Consider the following 20972-nt stretch of genomic DNA (forward strand, 5'->3'; position numbering starts at 1 on the left):
TTTTGCGTGTCAGTGGTGTTGTGTGTGCGTTTGTGTGTGTGCTATTCGGTCTAATAAAACATGGTGGTATGCTGTGCGGCTTCACTGTTTGTGTGCTTCCCTTGCTCTCGGTGTTGAGCATTGGGTGTGGGTGCGATGCATGGTTCTACTGACCAGTAAGACGGGCTGTGGCATTGCAATTTCATTGCGCAATACCAAGTCCAGAGGTCAAGCTGCTCATTATGGCCATGTATCCTGCAGAGGGGGTCTGGCGTATTTAAAAAAAAACTTAAAACATACCTAGGCGAGTGTGCATGGCATGTGAGCGAGCATGGTGAGCTCGGGCAGGGTCAGGCCTGCCGTCTTTCCTCCACGTCTGCGCCAATAAAGCTTCTCTCCTTGTGTGCGGTGTGCGGCTTCTCTTGTTTGTGCTGGGAAAGGGGTGACATGCATGGCAACATGTGGCTGCCATCATGGTGTTCAGGTTCATAGTTGCAGTGTGTGCATGGTGAGTGCGAGGCATGGTGAGCTCAGGCAGGTTGTGCGTAGACCTGCCGCCTTTCTTCTCTCTCTCTGACTTCCAATAAACACTCTTCTTTCCCTGTAACTTGTGTCGAGTTGGCTGTTTGTCGTGGTGGGTTAGGGTCTTACAGGGATGATGTGGCAGAAAGCCGGGGGTGCTGGCAGGTAATCGTACAGGGCCTGCCTAGCTAAGCTATTTGAATCATGTGCACGCATGTCTGCGTGTGGTGGGTGTAAACTAGTTGTTCAGTTTTTTTTCTGGATATCTTTATTTTTCTGTTTTTCTAATAAAAATAGCACTAAATTCAAGCATGGTAATAGTTGCAAGATGAATGTGTGTACGTGTGTGTATTTGGTGGGGTTCCAGCATGGCAGTTCCATATTTTCATGACTGCATGCTGATTCAACTAAAACAAGAAAACAAGAAAATAGTATGTCGTGCATGAAAGGCAAAATGCGAGGACATTTTCGCGATCAGGAAACCTTTTCAGACTCTTCGGTAGACTTTTGGTTGGAGTTTTGGTTGGAGTTATGGCTGAAGTTTTGGCTGAGGTTTTTGGGACTTTTTGGTGGACTTTTTTTCTGTGATTTTGGAAGAAGCCTGAAGGTTTAGCTCATTTTTGTCATCGCAGCTCAATGCTTTCTTGCTTTTTGTTTCAAGAGACTTACTTGTTTGTGTTTGTGTGTGATTTATTATCTTGTTCTGTGCAGGACATTACAGCAGGATAAGTATAATGATATGTGGTGGCTTGGTTTGCACTCTTACAGCAGATTATTGATTGTGGCTAAGAGTACAGCGTTCTGTGAGTTGGTTTGTTTGTACCCTGCAGATGTGCACAGGTGCAGAGGGCTGCGCTGGCCGGTTCGCCGATACCACCATTGACAGGCTGAGCCTGGATATCCTCAAAACCTGTATTGTACCATGATGGAACTTGTGGTTGTATGATGACTGTTTGAGAAGCAGCACTGCATGAATTTGGCCCAGCTCACTAGTGAAAGAATTCCATTTTCTGCATTTCGACATGAATGCCTGCCTGCTGCTACATTGTACATTACTGCACTATCAGGGCTACTTGTGTAATCTGTTGTCTATACAGCTAGCTAGCAACCAGAAGGAAGAGCACTCCATGTAACTGCACATGTCATTGATGGGTGAGTATGAAGGTCTTTTATGGAGAAAAAGTACGATTGCACACATGGGTCCATGACTATATTCATATTGTGCCCTGCATGTTTGCACTAGGTGACTGGTGCTGGCTGTCTGAGGGTGTTGACCATACACATGGATCATACAGTGTCCAATAAAGATCCGTCCATTTATTATTGCTTCCAACTGGATGTTTGGCTGTCAATTGTGTGTGTGTGTGTGTGTGTGTGTGTGTGTGTGTGTGTGTGTGTGTGTGTGTGTGTGTGTGTGTGTGTGTGTGTGTGTGTGCACAAGTTGATATGTCTAACATAGCTGTTCGCTATCATCGCTTCCGCGATGGGCAGGTCTGGTCTGAGATGTGTGTGTGTGTGTGTGTGTGTGTGTGTGTGTGTGTGTGTGTGTGTGTGTGTGTGTGCGCGTGTGTGCGCGTGTGTGTGTGTGTTGGTCTGTGCCTATGGTCGCTCAGATGAAGAAGGATCCCCATCCATTGTCCTCATTCTGGTGATATCACTGCTGGCTGAGAGGTTTCCTGTGCTTGCCGGTGGAACTCAAAGCCCGGATATCACTCGGAGCGCCGTGCATTATTCTGCTGGGTAAAGCCAGAGCAGTTCTTCCGCTATCGTCGCCCCCGGGCAAAGGGCATGTACTGGTATTCATATACTAGTGTGTGTGTGTGTGTGTGTGTGTGTGTGTGTGTGTGTGTATAATATGCATGTGTGTCCATGTACGTGTGTGTTATGGGCTTCTTGTGGAGGTGTGTGTGTATGCCGAGGTGTGTTGGGAGGAGGTGTGTGAGTGTCACGGTTTGGGGGTCTGCGTGGGTATGTGGATATATGCATGTATGGGGGCATTATGAGAAATTTAGCGTGTCCATGGATGGATATCTATTCATTCATTGCCTGTTCTGGGTATGTTTTGTGACTTTGGACCCACCACCTCTGAACCAAGGTAAGCCACTGATTTCTACATGAAACTGTGACTGTCATGTTGAAGTTGACTGTATCACGGCTACACCAGTAAACCAGTTTCAGTCCACGGCATCTGTCTCCCCTGCATATTCCACACAGTTCTAACTAATAGCTAAAACGTAGTGTGTTCTGTGCTGAAACTGCTAAATGAAACCTCCGCTGTTAATCTGACCTAGTGTAAGGCAAATTAATACTGCGTGAGCCTCTGACTGAAGCTGCCTGCCTGATAATGCTTGCTCTAACTGACGCTGCCTACCCTATAATGCTTCCTTACTCCCTATCACATATTCCCACCAGTTGCCGTGGACTGAAACGTGGCTCCTTTGCATTCTGTTACGTATGTACAACTGTACATCATGTATACCTTTCATTGCATTGGTGAATCTGATTTACCGAACTATGGTAAACTGTTTCCTTTTTAAACATTAATTTTGTGTTTTTTGTTTCGTTTTCTTTGTTCTGTTTTTTTTTGTGTGTGTGTCTATGTCCAGGGCCCCACTCGCACTGCTGCTCTTACTAACACATTGACGCAGTACGAGAAAGTGAAGGCCTTCACATGCACGGAGCAAATTTCGTCAACACATTTGGAACTCTACTAGCAACCAATTCAATCTGGTAAGTTACAACATAGACTAGTGAACACTGAATACTTCAAGTATATTTTCTTTGATGCTGTGTCAATGTGCATGTCTCGATACCTAGTTGTACGTTTTGCAATGCATTTCTACTTGACTTTCTGCTTTCCATTCCCTACCTTGACACCGTGCTTGTGTACTCCCGGTTCTTTCCGCTGTTGTTCAGTCTCGTCCCAGTGCCTGCAATGGATCGTGTTTGCTGGTAGCTGTAAACATGGACATTCACAATGCTTGCTTGGACAATGCTTGCATTCAATAAAGTGAGTGTTTTTAAAATTAACCAATGGCAATATGCAGCTTCTTGTTCTGGAACATAATATTATAGCCAATTTCAGGGATAAGGGAACATAAGGCCTTCCAGAATTAATTCGTTGTTTCGGGTCACCCGACCGACCGTCTTTTTTCACCCGACCGCACAATGGGTTTTTTTTATAGTGCATGCAAATGTACAGACTAGACTATGAACACACGCGACCCTAATAATAGCAGTCCAGATATCGACCTCAGAAGCAGCCATGGCTAGCCAAATGACAGGATGCAGCGCTTGGTGACGACGTTGTCTTCTATCTCCGATCCGCAATCAGTCCTGAAACAGCATCAGCTCCGCCACCTTGTCGCTATTTACAGAAGTTTTCAAGGTGAGAGCTGCTCATCAGACTCGTTTGCCAGCGAGGCCAAGATCTGGTCCTGGAGGGGACCTGGATCTGATGGCTGGGACAATGACTGCGCTGGATTGTCTACACTACAGTCAGATTTGATCGACTGGCTAGATGGACAAAAGCTATTCGATGTGCATGTATCATTGTATGCACATGGACGTAACCAAAATAAAAAATAAAATATAGAATAAAAAATAAACCCGACCGACCGACCCGGGTACGGATGAGTGAAGTGACCCGAAACAACGAATTAATTCAAGGTGGCCTAATGACATTCTTTTTAGCCAATAATGTTGTATTGAAAAGGGAACACAATGGCTAGTGAGAGACTGAATACAAACGTGTAGTAGCCAAGAAAGGATGTGGGAACATAAAGCCGTAGAATGGGTTTCAGCATTAGTCTGGAATATGCAACACAGCCCCAGTCGGTTTCCTTTAGGGCTGAAACGGTCACGGTTTTACCCCTGACGGTTAACTGCTAAGCTAACGGTCGGTTTAACGGTTATAACCTATAAGACACGGCAATCCGGCGGACTCTTTTTTAACCGTATATTTGACTATACTCATTCAAACAATGTACCCTATTCAGTACAACGCACACATGTATATTCTCTTGCATGCTCATTCATACATAGTCTCACACCAAGAGACCAGATATGACCGAGGTGATAGCCCAGAAATTGCTTACGCGTGCGACAGCCTGCGAAAGTGCATACTTTGCAACGACCTGATACTTGAAAAATTGACTGAAAAGTTACTGCTAACCGTTATCTTTATCGGTTAACCGTTATCTGTATCGGTTAAGGTGGCTCACACCCTCTGCGCGCGCATCGTTTGAAAAGTGTAGATTTTCAGTAAATTTTTCGGTAGCGATGATTTTTGTGTCAATCGTTGTTGAACGTCTTCTCGCTTTTCTGCAATTCTGGCGACCTAGCTAGAACCTGCTGCTAGTGTCCCTCTTCACTCGTTCTTTCTATGATAGGGGAAGGCAGCACTCGCAGAAGATTTTCCAAGAATGCAATGTCGACTGGTGCTCGTACCATAAGAAGAGAGAAATCAAAGTCCGCTCTTGAATCATGCCTGAGTATTAGAAAATTATTTCAGAACACGCTTGTGTAGATTTCCTGCCAGTGCCACTGACATCTCGCGACCTCCAAATATTATAACTTGCTCGATCATCTCCCGCACTGACTGGCAAATTCGTCAGGTAGCTGTGGATGGATCGATTCAGGGAGATCGAAGGTAAATACATCGAAGCACTTCAAACACGTTTCAAGACGCACTTCAAATTTTGTAATTGTGTCTTGAAAATTGTTTAGAACAATTCCACGGTACTTCAATACGCTGTTGAATTGTATCCTCTGCTTGGGAGTCTCGACTGTTTTATTGCTGCATGGCTCTCCTCAACACCGTTCACTGTACATGTATCACGGAACGCAGATTGGATGGCATTGGAGGTGAATTTGATAATTTGTGACTGTGTCATCAACCAAGTGAGGACATCAAATATCAACCGGGACGCTCCGAAAATCACAAACGCTGCGAAATAGATGGTCTTACACACTGGAGGGTATTCCACATTCATTGTGTCATATCTTTAGACTGTCCGAAAGTTTGTCGTGCCGTGCAACTTTCACAGACTTATCCGATAATTGGCATGTGGCCCTACTGGCACACACTCATGCGTACTGCCGTTGAGTTTATCTATATGTGCACGCACATGTGTGTATACATATACAATTTTATTACGTATGTAAAATTAGGCAATCTACATGTACATACTGTGTGTGCACTCACTCTTATGACATAGAACGACAGTGCAGGCTATGTAAAGTCGCATCAATGTGTGTCACCCGGGTGTGTACATGCATGCGCGCTCGCGCGGGCGTTTTGTGTGCGCGCCTGGCATGGCATAACGCCGTTCAGTATGACTAGTGTTGAACCGTGGTAATTTGCCCCCACCCCCTCTTTTTTCTGCTGGCGTTGGATATGCAACTAATGACATAAACTCGGTTGTTGAAAACGAGTGCCATGCACCACAATGGATGGACAATAAGATAATACAAGTAGCACTGTAAAAGCGCTGGTAATACTTATGTTGAAGCCATGGCAGTTGTGAGTAGCTTTCCAAGTCAAGCCTGCTGCAGAAATTATTGCACTCCGACCAGCTGGAGTGGCCCGGGACTGCCGGTTGTGGAGAACAGGAGTGATGCTTGTATATACGCTTGTATTTACATGATGTACACAGTGTACTTCGAAGTAACGCTAGGTGTATTACTTGTGTGTTCTTCTGCCTGTGCGCGTGTACATGTGCTGGTCAGTGTGGAACCGCCATCCATATCAGATCATACAGCTGCTATCAGTCTCAACAGCTTGTATCTTGCAAATAGGGTTTTAGTGACTCGATTTTGCTTACTGTGTTCAACAGAGTGGCATTACACACAGCTACTTGATGTAATAGTACAAGTAGCATCTTGGAAATTTTCTATATTTTATAGTTAGCTTCAATAGAAACTTCTCCAGTGTGGCTCTTAGCTTCATTACCACGGAGACTAAGCATTCAAATAATGCACGAAGAACAGTGGCTAGATGTGAAGTGAAAAGCCATTGGACCGTACCCCGTGGAATACGCATTTAGTATAGAAGTATTGCTTGCTATGTTGGCAGCAAACACTGTATAATAATAATAATAATTACATTACCAGTAGAAAGTGCCCAATGTGCATTGCTTCAGCACTATGTTTTGGACAAAGCAGTCAACAAATTCCACATCACTATCGCCTTCATGTTGGAGAAAGTTGTGAAAAACACTAGAGCATACATGTACACTCAATACACATGCTCAGCTACATGTATGGCATTTAGTATGTGGGCGACTTCAAAGTTCTATTTTGGTAGTTTGCTTCGGTAGAAACTGTCTAAACTTGATCCAAAGCTCTACTACTATGTTCTGAAGATGTTGCAATCAAGTAATGTAAGACACGTATCTGCCGCATTGGAGCTAGTTGTGAAAACCTTTAGACCATACACTCAATGCACATGCTCAGCTATGGCATTTAGTATGTGGGCCACTTCAAAGTTCTATTTTGGTAGTTAGCTTCGGTGGAAACTGCTAAAACTTGATCCAAAGCTCTACTACTATGTTCGGAAGATGTTGCAATCAATTATTGTAAGACACTTATCTGTCATATGGTGGAGTCAGGGGTTCTAAGGCGTTGGACAATGTCCCAGTGCAATGTGCTGATTCTTGAAATATGGCATCACTTGAAACAAACTTCAAAGTTTTATTTCACGAGTTACCTTCGGTAGAACCTGCTCAAACTTGCTACACAGTATCATTATTAGGTTATGATAGCATCACCATCGAATACAGGGCAAGTCCAGTGTCAAATACCTGTGGGCGGGGCTAATATGTGGGACGTGTGCGCTGAAATGGGATGATTCCGAAAAGAGAAAAAAGGTCACCTTATAGCAGAATTCTACCCACTTCTACAGCTTACTGTAAGACATGTATATATAACGAGGAAGCAAATCTAACGTTTTAACGGATGACATTTCTTCGTTATAATAAGGTCCGTTGAAGCCGTACTGCTTCATATATGCTGTGTGTGGATATGGCAGAATACTGCAAGATCGTTAACATATCTTCTCGTTAACCTATGAATTTTGGACAATCGTTAAATTTGCGACTCGTTATAATAACATGTCTTACAGTATGCTGATATTTAGCAAGTATACTACTGTCCTGATGTTGGACATCAAGAAAAAGGGGGTAACTACCAGTGCTACGGCCAAAAAAGTGATTTTCCGGTATTTTTTGGCCTAAATTGGCAATTGTGAGTATGCTATGTTTGGCCCCTCCCCCGAGTGAAACCGGCCGGTAGAACTTGATAAAAATTTGTCTCCGTACACTAGATATCCAACGGAACAAAGTACAATCGTTTGCAGCCACGTTTCAAACAAAAAAAAATTGGACCCGAGGGGTAGGAGCCACCTTAACCGTCAATTATTCGTAACCGGTCTGCAACCAATCGGACTAATCGTTTGAGCTCTAGTTTCCTTTGACACCAGTCACATTGTATAGAAGAAATATAATAGGGTTAAGTCTATTATTTTTATATGCGTGACTGATTATACATATAGCGTTCTACTCCTCAGGAATAGAAACAACAGAACTCGGATACAATATATACGGTGGACAACTCCTTGAATTTTGTTCCTCTTTGTCCATATTCAACAAGACGTGCATGGACCTTTCAGAAAAAAGGTCAAGTCTGATTTTAATGCTTTTCTGCCGGCACTGGCCAGCCAACTCCCAGTTATATTGAAAAGGAGTGAACTTATGAGATGCTTAACTCCCCCGTAGCCTTGTCCTAACCATAACGTTATCCCTGATGATGCTCTCCTGGGCAAAAATTGGAAAGACCCGAGATATTTTTGGTGTAGCCAAGGTCTCTGTGTGCGCTGGGGCTTTAAGCTATGATTAGGAAATGTTCCCGTCTTGAAAGCTAATACTGCGATTTGTTCACACGTTCTTGCTTTTTGTTCCCGTTCCAGAAAATATGGCTGCAGTCAGAACTCTATGATGTGTGGAAAGTGTGGGAACTTCTCTGCAAATCGCCTATCCTCGATGAAACCACTCAACGATAAACGGTATAGTGACTGGCGTAATTACAATCATCTCGGCATTGCACTGTTGCAATTGTTGCAGTGCACTCGTTCAGCCAGGATATGATATATTGCATATATTCTCCCATCCGATTTCCTATTTCCTACCAAGGTTCACTGTATAACTAGATGTACCCATAAAAGAGTTGCTTTATAGTTCTGACATGATCGCTGTTGCAATATCAACTTGCACAAGTTTTCAATAAGGCAACATTTGTTACGATGCTAGGCCGCAATTAACACTTCTTGTTCTCTCATTATTATTCCAGACTTTAGTACGGTGTGAGTATAGGGAGGTATGCTTTGCAAGCGTTGAATCAGGTTTCATGGGTGAATCCCCATTGATGTCATCCTACATATACGGTAGAATAGAGTTGATTCAATTAATATTATTTACAGAGATGCATTAAAGCATCGTATTGGCTTGCATACCTCAGGAATTCTCGATATACTATTTGCACATACTGTTATCATAGCCATGTCACGGTTTACTGTTTTGGCTACTTGGTGCCCTTACTGATGGTTTCTCAAACGGCTGTCTTGCTCATCCTTTCCACTTCAAGTTCTCACATGCATGCCTCTCGTCTTCCACTCTGTCCCATATCACCGTTCCGAGTTTATCACTCTATCATTGTTTAGAGACCGTTCTGTAATAGTTTCCGCAACCTTCATCAAGCTGTACATGTGTCACAGCGTCACATTCTTTAAGTGAAGGAATTCTGAGCCACACAAGATAACACTTCTTGTGACTGTATTGATGCTGTGCCGCCGTACTGACTGCTGACCAGTGGAACTATCCCATCCTTCCACCATGATCACTTAGGCCGTCAATATGACGATAATACACGTGCATGGAGGCAGTTTATAATCACATGCAGAACTCTCCTTCTAGATAAAACGCACAACCATAATTATACCAAAGAGTTGGTGGACAAGCCTTTGATTATTCACTCTCATTGTAATATCAAAAAGTATTCTTTCTAGACCAAAGAGTGGTATATTTGATAACATTTAATAACGATAGAAATTTTTACGATACTTCTCCAGACGTTTCGTTGTTCTGAACAACATCGTCAGTGGATAAAGAATTCTTTATCCACTGACGATGTTGTTCAGAACAACGAAACGTCTGGAGAAGTATCGTAAAAATTTCTATCGTTATTAAATGTTATCAAATATACCACTCTTTGGTCTAGAAAGAATACTTTTTGACATAATTATACCTTTTGCTCAATATTGATCCATCACTTATAACTGTGTGGTGAAGGACTACAGCTGTTATGTTGCGGCGCAATAAACAGATTTTGATTCCGTTCAGTTTTCAAGGCTCAGCAGGCTTCGGCACTGCGAAGATATCGCACAACCAGAGACAACCTGATTACAAGCATAGGGTATAGGGTAGGGGAGGGGGGGGGGGGGAGGGTATCAGTACATGACAGATAGGGCTTTCTCGTTGGCCGGGTGTGGCAGTTACCATGGTTATGATGACTTTCTTTTTGGTTTTACATGTGAGGTTTTTGTGGGCCAATGCAAATTATAATGCGGTGATTATTGCATTGCACATACAGCTTCAGGGTTAAAGGGGAAGTGCATCGATTTTTCGAGTATGGTCCAGAAGAAAGACAATTTGATATCGGTTCAAATGGCATATCTCTCGCTTCCATACGATAAGCCAAACTTTAGGGGTCGCACTTGGTATCATGATCAGCTAGCTCTCGACATCGCGGCCATCTTGCTTTTGACTGCATGCGCGACGCGTGCTCTTTTGGATCACGTGTGTGGTTCTCAATGCATTGTTCACGGCTGTTACGCAGTGGACATCTAACAAGATGGCGGCGAAAAGTTTGAAATCGCTGCGGATTTACTAAAATCCTTTCGACTTAGTACAAAATGTATAGAATTATATAATTTCGCCGGATTTAGTACTTTCTTTCGGTAAAGTCGGTCTAAACCCAAATATTTTTTGAAACGACAAGGAAGTAAGAACAGAAGTCTTGCTGTCGAAAACATCAAGAAGAATTATTATTGGAGGAAGTAGAAGTGAACAGTTAGAGTTAGACCTTACCTCTCTGGCTTTGCGTGTAGTCAGTGTTATGGCGGACTGGCTGGTTGATCTGCCTGCGATGGAGCAGTCCGCTGCCTCGATCGAACTTTGGGCCGTTGATCTGCAACGTCTGGCAGAGTGCATACGAGGTGTTGTTCTGCAACAGCATGCAGGCGCTCAAGCTCGCCGGGAATGGAACCGTATCTCTTCTCGAGCAGGTTGAACTCGGCGTGAATTCCTTCCGCGCCCTGTTCCGACAGTAGACCAAGCCCGACGTGCACTCTCCGCATCAGCGGCACAGTGTGTTCCTCAAGGAGGTGCAGCTTTGGAGTGATGTGACCTAAGCCTCTCTCCACCACCTCGCTCCGACATTTCTGTAAGAACGAGGCAATGGAGAGCTCCAATTGCTGCAGTTCCTCCTCTCCACATTTGTTGCAATGGCTGAAGGAAGATCTGCACGCTGCGTACTGGCTGAACAGGGACTTGTACCGCTCACTGACTACTTGAGCGTCATTCTGCAGAGCTGGGCACCGATCTCCAATGACAATTGCTGGGGCCTCAGTGATAGCTGTGATCACGGCGGGCTTGAGGGCACGGTGGATATGGTTCCCTACAAAAGCACCGCCGTGATAGGCCTGCCGATGGATAATGTTCTTCTGCAGTACTGGCTCTATGGACGCTTCGCACGGGCCGAGAACATCCTTGCTGCGGCGCAACTTGGCCAGTTCGGCTTCAGCAATCTTCAGCTGCGAGCTACACTGCTCTGTGTCGGCCTGTGCTTGCTCAACCTCCCGTTGTAGCACGCCTGCGAGTGCTTCTATCGCCATGCCCTGTTGCTGGCCAAACAAGACGATGAAGTGCAGATGATTCTCCAGAGCGGTGGCTTTCGCTGTTGCTTCCGAGAACGCTGTTTTGCAGCCAGACAACTTGTGATTTGCAGTTGACAAGGCTCTAAACCGTCCACTGTCTTGCTCTTCAGCGTCGCATTGTTCTGCAAGCTGCATGTCCAGAAGACGGACCTCGCGTGTGAATACATCAAAGATCCACGGGAATACACCGAGGTCCAGGTGCAGCACTGGAATGATGGCGCGCGCAACGGGCACTGGCAATAGGACTGGTCGGATGGTGTTGTTATACAGCTTTGCCTTTGACAGCAGAGCACCTGCGCTAGTAAACTGTGCATAGTCCTCCGCCATCTTCTCTAAGGACCGTGCTCCATACTGTACGTCGCGGTTCGCTGGTGGGACCTGCATGTCTTTCTTCGTGCACAAGCAATGGAGGCAAGGCCTTACGCCACTGGAACCCGACAAGCCGTAGTTCATGGTTTGGTACTCGTAATCACCAAACAGATAAGGCACAATGGTCTTGCCTTTCCATTTCTGGCCCTGTAGCTCTGCAATTTGGTTCCGATACATTGAGAGTGCAGTTTCCAGGTTTGCCGGCAAGTCCTTCTCTGCAAACACGCAGATTGGCACAGTGTTGGCGAGTGAGTTTGGATGCATGGTGTTGGCGATTTGCATCACGAATTTAAATGTTGTCTTACCATGGTCACCGCCCAGCTTGACCCATATCTCCGTTTCTGGGATGGCGCCATCATGCCATGTCAGCTTACTGCCGCTGTCAAGTATGTCGAGGTAGTGGATAATGATGTCGGTTAGGTTTGGAAAGTAGACAGCTGCAGCAAGTGACAACTCGCCAGTCCGCTTGACAAAGGGGAGCTGCTTCACTGTGTATTTCGGCAAGGTGGTGGCGATGAATGAGCGAATGCTTCTCTCCGATTCAAGCTGAACTCCGAAGGAGCGGAGCCATCTGCGCAGCTTCCGGAGTTGCGCCCAAGGAAGGCTTAGATCGGCCTTGATGGCAAGGGCAGTGCCTGAAGGTGGTTTGATGCTGGTAGCGCCAAGTCCAGCAACGCCATGCCGTGTTGCATCTGCTGTGGTGCAAACTGTCTCTGTGATGCGCTCCATTTCCAGTGACCGTCGTTTCAGCGTCCTGGCTGATGCCTCCTCCGGCTGCTTGCTGCCAACTGTTGTTCGCATGAAAACTTGCGGTCTTCCTTGGCTGCTGGTTTTCACTTCCAGCCTCCCATCTTCTGCTTTGGCGGACACAAGGTGACAGGTCAGTCTGTCACTCACATCGCCCCGTAGCTTTGATGGTGACGCTGCTAAGATCTCCTCCACTGTTGCAGCTTTGGTTGCAGTACGAATGGGCGTTCCTGAGGATGTGGATGGATTGAACGGACATGATGTGACATGACCTCGTAATTCATGGAGGCGAACGGTTGCGGGGCAACCTGACAATGCTGGTTCATGGAAGTCACAATGTACACCCCACTTGCTAACCATATTGCACACTAGCTTGCATGGCTTCTGCAGTGTCGCCAGTGCCATTGGCTGTCTGCATACTGGACATGTATTGTGACTCTTCATCCACGTGTGCACGCATGTTGAGCAGAATATATTTTCACAGCATTTGGCTTGAACTGCTCCATTTACCACTTGCAAACATATCATGCATTCCTGCACAGCTCCACTGTCAATAAACCGCTCTTTCTCTAATGCTGCTTCAGCCCGATACATAGGCGCTGCGTGCGCCGAAATCTCGTCCAAAGTAACTGCGGATGTTTGACTATCAGTGGTGTGTGCTACTGTGTTGGTGTCACCGCTGCTACTGCTGCTGGTGCGTCTTTGCTGAGAGCTAGGACTGCCTTCTGGCAGTTCTGCTGATGTTGATGCCGTTGATGTCTGTCGTTTTGCCGCTTGGCCACGCAGTTCACTGACGGCTTTCCGTTTCGGTGGACGGCCGCCCTTGGCTCGTACAGCATCACTCTTACATACGGCACAGTTAGATCTCGTATGTGGTTGCCATGTAACTGGGCCATTGCAGCCCCCACTACAATACTTATATGTGTCATCTCTCATTGAACGTGCAATAGCAAATTGACAAAGTGAGCACATGTACTGGGGATGCACGTCAGGGGAATCTTTGGAAACATCAATTTTAAAAACTTTGGCGATCTCTTCAACATAATTCTTCACCGGATATGGAGTTTTGTGACTAGCACTGGCAAGTTTTTGCCCACCAATGCGACACACGGATTCAAGAATACTCGAGTGGTGCTCCATCGCAGAGCAGAAACCAACAAACAAGGCTAAAATGTCGATGCGCGATCGAGACTTCCTTTGCACGATCTGGGACAAGAGCGCGATTTTCGAGCTATAGAAGGTCTCTAGGGCCACCAAAAACACAGCAAGCAGCTGCGAAAACTCGGAGCCGGGATGTAGGCAGCAATGAAAGTAGAGCAGTTTTGGGAATCGAAAGAACAAAGGACGTGGAGGCGACATGGCGACAGAAACCTGTCGCCTCTTGGGAAAGACGATCCAAAAGGCATCAATGCGTTCCTTGAAGCTTCCCCTGGACGAAAATCGCGGTTGTATGGTAAACCGTGTCGATGGGAGACGATGGGAGCCAAAATAGCCTGGATACCAACGTGAAAAATGCAATTCTCAGCTATTCTCTGGGGGCCGTCGCGTTCAAAAATTCAAAAAGTTTCAAAAAAATGACGCCATTTTGAATGTCCGATTTTGTGATCTACGTAACAGCCGTGTGTTTGCATACAAAACTGTACAAGCGCTACAAAGCTGTACAATCATCATGTAGCTACCTATGTAATGATCAAGCCCTGCAGATTTCTGTGAACAGAGTTTCTTCTTCACTGATACCGTTCTTGTTTTGACACGGCGATGTTCTCTTTCCCAGTTCTCCTTTCAAAATAGACTTCCATTTAGTTGTAAGTCACGACAGCAAACTTACTGGTAAGTGGAAGTCTAAGGCTTGCGCGCAAGTACTCCCGCTTTGAATTCGCGTGTCAATACTCAGAACAACGACCGTGGGAATCATGCGAGTGGAGTATTTCTCAGGAGGAAGACGTTCTGTTTGCAAAGTTGCTTCGATCCGCAAGGAGTATTCCAGCAACGAGTACACCTGCTACGGAAAGCGATCCTATCGGGACTTACTGACGGTATGGTTTCCTTGTTTTATGTCACTCGTATCGGTACTTTTCGTACTGCACGGACTGCACTTGTATGATACCTGTGACACAAACATCACAATCGCACGGTGTCGGCTTGAGTTGGTCTTGGAGTCTTCATGGTCCAGCAACGCGGCATCGCCGAGTTGGAGAAAGAAAGCAATGAATGTACATGAACATTGTTCCAAAACAAAGACACAGGGCAAAGCGTTGCAGCAGGCAGATCATTCTGATCCCGTCCGCGCATCAAATAAACAACTCGAAGGCAGTCCAAGTACATGTACTTTCCGACACTGCGCGATCGCGCGAGCGGCTCGCGCCCGGCCGTCAGTGCAGTCTTCAAAATGTTCCTTGGCAGCCATCTCTTCTCCGATTTCGATGATCGAGGGCTCATTTTCTTTATTAGAATCTCCTCCGTAAATCTACCGAATCAATTTTTTCCTCAACGACATAGATTTACTGTCAGAATACTGGAAAGCAGGGCGACAACGCTCAGAAAAAGCCCTACACACGGATTTCCCTTCTACTTGACCGATTTCAAAATTTCTTTCGATAGATGTCCGCGTACTTGGCCGTCAAAGCAGCCCTGCGATTTTCGGCGCCGTAGCTAGATAAACGGCTGCCAAGGAACCCTTTACAAATCGCCCAAATATTGCGATATTTTGAATTTTCCGCAACTCTGATTGGCTGCACGACCCTGGCGCGCACGTGCTGCGTGCGTGATGAATCAAAAATGGCTGCGATGTCTAAGTACACAAGTGCGACCCCTGAACTTGCCAAATCGCCAATTGTATACTCACGTTGCCATAGCGACCAGCGCAGTGATGACGTACGAAAGGCTTAGCTCCACCACAGAGAAAATCGATCACTGCAGAATTTGGTCATTTTCAATTGGTTTATTGTATTCACGAAGTGAAAGAAGGGCTGTGTTCAATGCTGTAAGTGCAGTGAACTGTTTGTTAGTAATAGTAGTCCTCTCGGTTGTGTACTGGGACGTGACACCGACAGGAGAAAAGCTGGAGCGCGGAGACACCAGCAGGCAAGCGAAAATAGTGACGAACAAAATGCTGAAATCTTGGTTTGGACAAATCAGACGTTCAGCATTTCCCCCAACCAAGGACCAGGCCGTTTGCTCTTTCCACGTCCTGAAGATGAATGTGATGCTTCCTGGCGACTCTCCTATGTCTCGTAACATCTTCTGAAGCCAGGTGAGACGACGGGTGGTGGAGATTGACGAATGAAATAATGTTGTAGGTTTGAAAGTTTGCTGAAAATGTCTCAGGAGAGACGGCGAATTCCAAGCATCTTGTCCTGGAGGAAACCATTTCCTAGGCACAGTCAGCCTAGGGAAATGCATGAGAGGGGCGACAAATAGTTCACGGCACTAACAGCATTGAACACAGCACTTCTTTCACATCGTGAATACAATAAGACAATTGAAAATGACCAATTTATGCAGTGATTGACCTTCTCTGTGGAGGAGCTAAGCCTTTCGTACGTCATCACTCCGCTGGTCGCTATGGCAACGTGAGCATACAATTGGCGATTTGGTAAGTTTGGCTTATCGTATGGAAACGAGAGATATGCCATTCGAACCGATATCAAATTGTCTTTCTTCTGGACCCTACTCGAAAAATCGATGCACTTCCCCTTTAACGTTTGAGGACTCAGTACGGCGTAGCGGACAGGGGATTAGATCTGCATGGGAAAGAATCTTTGATTGACTGAACTGGATGATGACCGTGTGCCGGGTGAGCTGATTGTGGGTGGGTGTCAAGATACCAGCGTCCAGGGATCACCGCCGGATGTGGGTTCTAACTTCTCAGAATCTCTACTACTGTATAAGTACAAATTTTCATTCACGAAATCTTTCGTTAGATCACTCCACCAGCAGGCTTGTTACGTACTAAGTTTCGTTTTTGGTCGAGGTCTGTCACCCCGAACATTCAGAAAAAAACTTTAGTTTGGTACAAAGTTTAGTTATTTTGTGCCCCCTAACGAACATACAATGTAGCGAAAGTTAATTCCAAACGAAAATTTGTACTTATCCAGTGTAGCTTTGACTGTTGTGTTGACATTCATAATAGTTGTAACGTCTCCGATTCCCGTGCCTGTTCAAAGTGGTGTATTTTGCTGTGTGGCTGTCAGTGTCAGTGCAGTCATGTATCAGTGTGCTTGTTTTTCTTACGCATGTTGTACATGGCCATAACGTCATACAAGTCATGTACATTCATGTACATACAAAAAATCAGGAAGAGAGGAAAATAATAATCTCCAAAAATGATTACAAATCAAGGCCAGCGCCAAGCCACCTTTGCTACATACATGTACATGACTGTACAGTCATGTACATGTACATGCACCCAATGACTATGTAACTCCTTGTTTACACAGACTACACACCCTATGCCACTGCAGAGACTTCTATGTGTGTGTGTTTGTTGTGAAAGTGGCACGAACACTAGGACTCCGGAGGTCTATTAGTATTATTATGATCTACACGACGACAGACTAGACTACTGTCAGTCTACACTACAGGCTACAGCACTTGCCCGTAAGTTACCAGTACGGTGGTAGGTCCATGTTAAAGGGGAAGTGCATCGATTTTTCAAGTAGGGCTCAGATTAAAGACAATTGGATATCGGTTCCGATGGTATATCTCTCGCTTGCGTACGGCAAGGGAAACTTGCCATATCGCCGATTTCCTGATCCCGTTTCCATGGCGACTACAGGTGATGACGCACATTCTGCTTAGCTCCGTGACAGAGAAGGTCGATCAGTGAAGAATGGTGTCATTTTCAGTTGTCTTCTTGTATTCACGAAGTGAAAGAAGTACTGTGTTCAAGGCTGTTAGTGCCGTGAACTGTTTATTAGTAGTCCTCTCCGTTGTGTACTGGGACGTGACACCGACAGAGGAAAGCTGGAGTGCGGAGACGTTAGCTGGCAAGCGAAAATCGTGACGAACCAAGTGCTGAAATCTTGGTTGGGACAAATCAAACGTTCAGCATTTACCTCAACCAAGGACCATGCCGTTTGCTCTTTCCACTTCCTGAAGATGGATGCGCTGCCTGCTGGAGACTCTCCTATCTCTCGTAACATCTTCTGAAGCCAGGTGAGACGACGAGTAGCGGAGATTAGCGAACGAAATAATGTCGTATGTTTTGAAATTTTTGCTGAACATTTCTCAGGAGAGATGGCGAATACCAAGCATCTTCTCCAAGTCTAGAGAAACCATTTCGTAGGCTACATTCCGCCTAGGGAAATGCAGGAGATGGCCTGGCTGGGGAGGACACCCTTGGAGGAGAACGAAGTAAGTGATCATGTTTGTTGTTCTTTGGTATTGCAATCTTATGTTTGACGAACATACGGCATGGTGCATAGTTGGTCGTTGAGTGCCTGCATGTGCATGTATAAGTGTGTGCTGATAAACACTTCCTATGCAAGAATCTGACACTCATGCTCTCTTTATTTCTTGCAGTATGTGCGCACGTGTGTGTGTGTGTGTGTGTGTGTATGTGTGTGTGTGTGTGTGTGTGTGTGTGAGAGAGAGAGAGAGAGAGAGAGAGAGAGAGTGTGTGCAGGAGCAGCGTGGAGCATGCCAGTGTGATCGCTGTGGCCGTTGCTTTCTTGCTCGTCACAAGTGTGTGGCTCAGCCCCCAACGACAGTGGAGCCGTGTTGTGCTGAATACTGTGTGTCCTGCGACCGCTGCTTCCGTTCGGTCCAGGGCAGGAATAGACACCGCTGCTGAAGCTCTCCCCGGCCGTACGTCAGTCTCGTGGCAGATAACCAGAACTCTCATTTTGTGTGTGTGTGTGTGGTGTATGTTTATGTATGTGTGTTGCTCCCTACGTAGACAAACTCTTGTTTTTGTGTCCCGGGCGCCATGGGGCGGCGTTCTCCCATTCTCTCTCCACTGCCCCTCCGGGCCCACGTGGCAGTGACTCGACAGGGCAAGTGTGTGCATGGTGCATTTTGTGTGCTGGCATGTCTGTATAAATATGTTGGACAGAATTTGTTCACCCACAACGTTCACGGAAAACCATGCTAGGTGTTGCTGGAACGTATGGAGTCTGCGAGCACTTACAATAACTTACGTCATGTCACAACAAAGAACGGTGCAGTGTTTGACCCTCATGTAAACATGATGGTGATGGTACCTCACGTAAGCTACCCATGAAGCTAGAAAGAACATCAGGTCAACAGAATTGTACCAGAGGAAAGCATCTATTGCCCGAACTTCTTCATTTGAAATGAACAATACCCTTCCCCATAGAGACAACATGCAGATGATGTGTATGGACAAATAATATATAAATAGGCCATTCACTGAGGGCATGGAATGACCTCTACGTGTAGATTGGATAGACACATGCACGTCTACAAGGAAAGCATTTGTTCATGGGTTAGTTCATGGGCTGATTGAGTTCACATGGACTAAGTTCATACATGCCATCTCTCCTGAGATATGTTCAGCAAAAATTTCAAAACATACGACATTATTTCGTTCGCTAATCTCCGCTACTCGTCGTCTCACCTGGCTTTAGAAGATGTTACGAGAGATAGGAGAGTCTCCAGCAGGCAGCGCATCCATCTTCAGGAAGTGGAAAGAGCAAACGGCATGGTCCTTGGTTGAGGTAAATGCTGAACGTTTGATTTGTCCCAACCAAGATTTCAGCACTTGGTTCGTCACGATTTTCGCTTGCCAGCTAACGTCTCCGCACTCCAGCTTTCCTCTGTCGGTGTCACGTCCCAGTACACAACGGAGAGGACTACTGATAAACAGTTCACGGCACTAACAGCCTTGAACACAGTACTTCTTTCACTTCGTGAATACAAGAAGACAACTGAAAATGACACAATTCTTCACTGATCGACCTTCTCTGTCACGGAGCTAAGCAGAATGTGCGTCATCACCTGTAGTCGCCATGGAAACGGGATCAGGAAATCGGCGATATGGCAAGTTTCCCTTGCCGTACGCAAGCGAGAGATATACCATCGGAACCGATATCCAATTGTCTTTCATCTGAGCCTTACTTGAAAAATCGATGCACTTCCCCTTTAAAGACACAGACTCAACGAGTCGGCATAGACGGTCGGTAGATCCTTACCTACCATGGCACATTCATGTACAATGACTAATACTAAGTAACGGTAGTTCTCTACATTCTGGACGTGATCGAGCATGACTTTACAAGGAACAGTCATTGACCACACATGACTGTGATCATGGTGATGGAGCTGGAGGAGGAGCAGACTCACTCAGCTCAGTCACCTCATCTCAGCTCAGCGCAGACATCCAGCAGGACAAAAAATAGAAGTCAAAAATCCTGGTTTGGTGTTGCAAACCGCAGGGAGTCATGTCGCCTCCATCCCGCGACTAGTACTCCCTGCTAGCGCTGGAATGCAGTGTATGCTGCAAACTTACTTTTTCACAGCATGCTACCTGTGCAATGACTGACTGTAGACTGACGTGTAGACCTACAGGCTACACTATTTTTGTAGTCTACATACTCAGTACACAGTCATGGTAGATCTACTGCTCAATGAAATCCAGTCCAGTTTCTCAAGTACATGTACGTAGATCTACGCGCCGGGCGTTGCGCAGCCCTGCGAGGCTGCGAACACCAGGCTGCGAAAGGTGCCCGGCGCCAACTACAGACTAGTCCTGACAACTGAAATCCGACCCCTTAGGCTTTTTAGCGATGCGTGCACATTCTAGCGGTCTCATTTTCGTAGTTTTACTTTCCCGTGTTGGGTCTTTGCGATGTGAGCGCACTTCTCAGTAGTCGGATTTCAGCTGCCAGCACTGTACATGTACAGTGTACATGTACTTGACTCGCGAGATCTCGCGACTGGATTTGCACCATTTCGATGCCCAGTGACAGTGTTCGCAGGTCTAGTCTACAGGACTAGGCCATGCTGGTAATACTAGTACAGTAGGTGTCACTTATAAGTTATATAGCGTGGGTGTTTGAAAAACGACTTTCTATTCTTATTTCCGATATTTCTTACACACGATAAATCAAGTGTGGCATATCATAATGGTGCGCAGGGGCAGGAAGATCATCGTACATGCAGCGCGGTACTTCTGAAGTTCTGTGCATGTGGCTGGTCATAGGCATAGGCTTACCATGTGGCTATGCAAAATGAGTTACATGACCACACCAGTTGAATCTGTAGCACTACGACGCAACGAGAGTTACATCAGAACGGAATTGGACAGATGTTATTACTACAGGCGATACACTTTGTGCTAATCTGGCATGTTTCGCTACACAAAGTCCATTCTTAGAACCGATATATTCTACTATGGGATAAA

General features: G+C 45.8%; 2 long non-coding RNA genes across 3 annotated transcripts; both read left to right on the top strand.

Moving 5' to 3' along the window:
• Window positions 1–2100: 2100 nt before the first annotated feature.
• LOC135810726 (uncharacterized) lies at window positions 2101–8498 on the top strand. 2 transcript variants are annotated; one of them, XR_010552349.1, is made up of 4 exons: window positions 2101–2297; window positions 3108–3231; window positions 3418–3511; window positions 8468–8498. It is a non-coding gene; the product is annotated as an uncharacterized LOC135810726 (long non-coding RNA). The 2 variants fall into 2 exon arrangements; XR_010552348.1 differs by lacking the exon at window positions 2101–2297 and having other exon boundaries at window positions 3088–3231.
• On the top strand, window positions 4822–6316 carry LOC135810725 (uncharacterized). The gene is made up of 2 exons (XR_010552347.1): window positions 4822–5152; window positions 5230–6316. It is a non-coding gene; the product is annotated as an uncharacterized LOC135810725 (long non-coding RNA).
• Window positions 8499–20972: the final 12474 nt, after the last annotated feature.

Source organism: Sycon ciliatum, chromosome 2 (assembly GCF_964019385.1).
Source record: "Sycon ciliatum chromosome 2, ocSycCili1.1, whole genome shotgun sequence".
Lineage (NCBI taxonomy): Eukaryota > Metazoa > Porifera > Calcarea > Leucosolenida > Sycettidae > Sycon > Sycon ciliatum.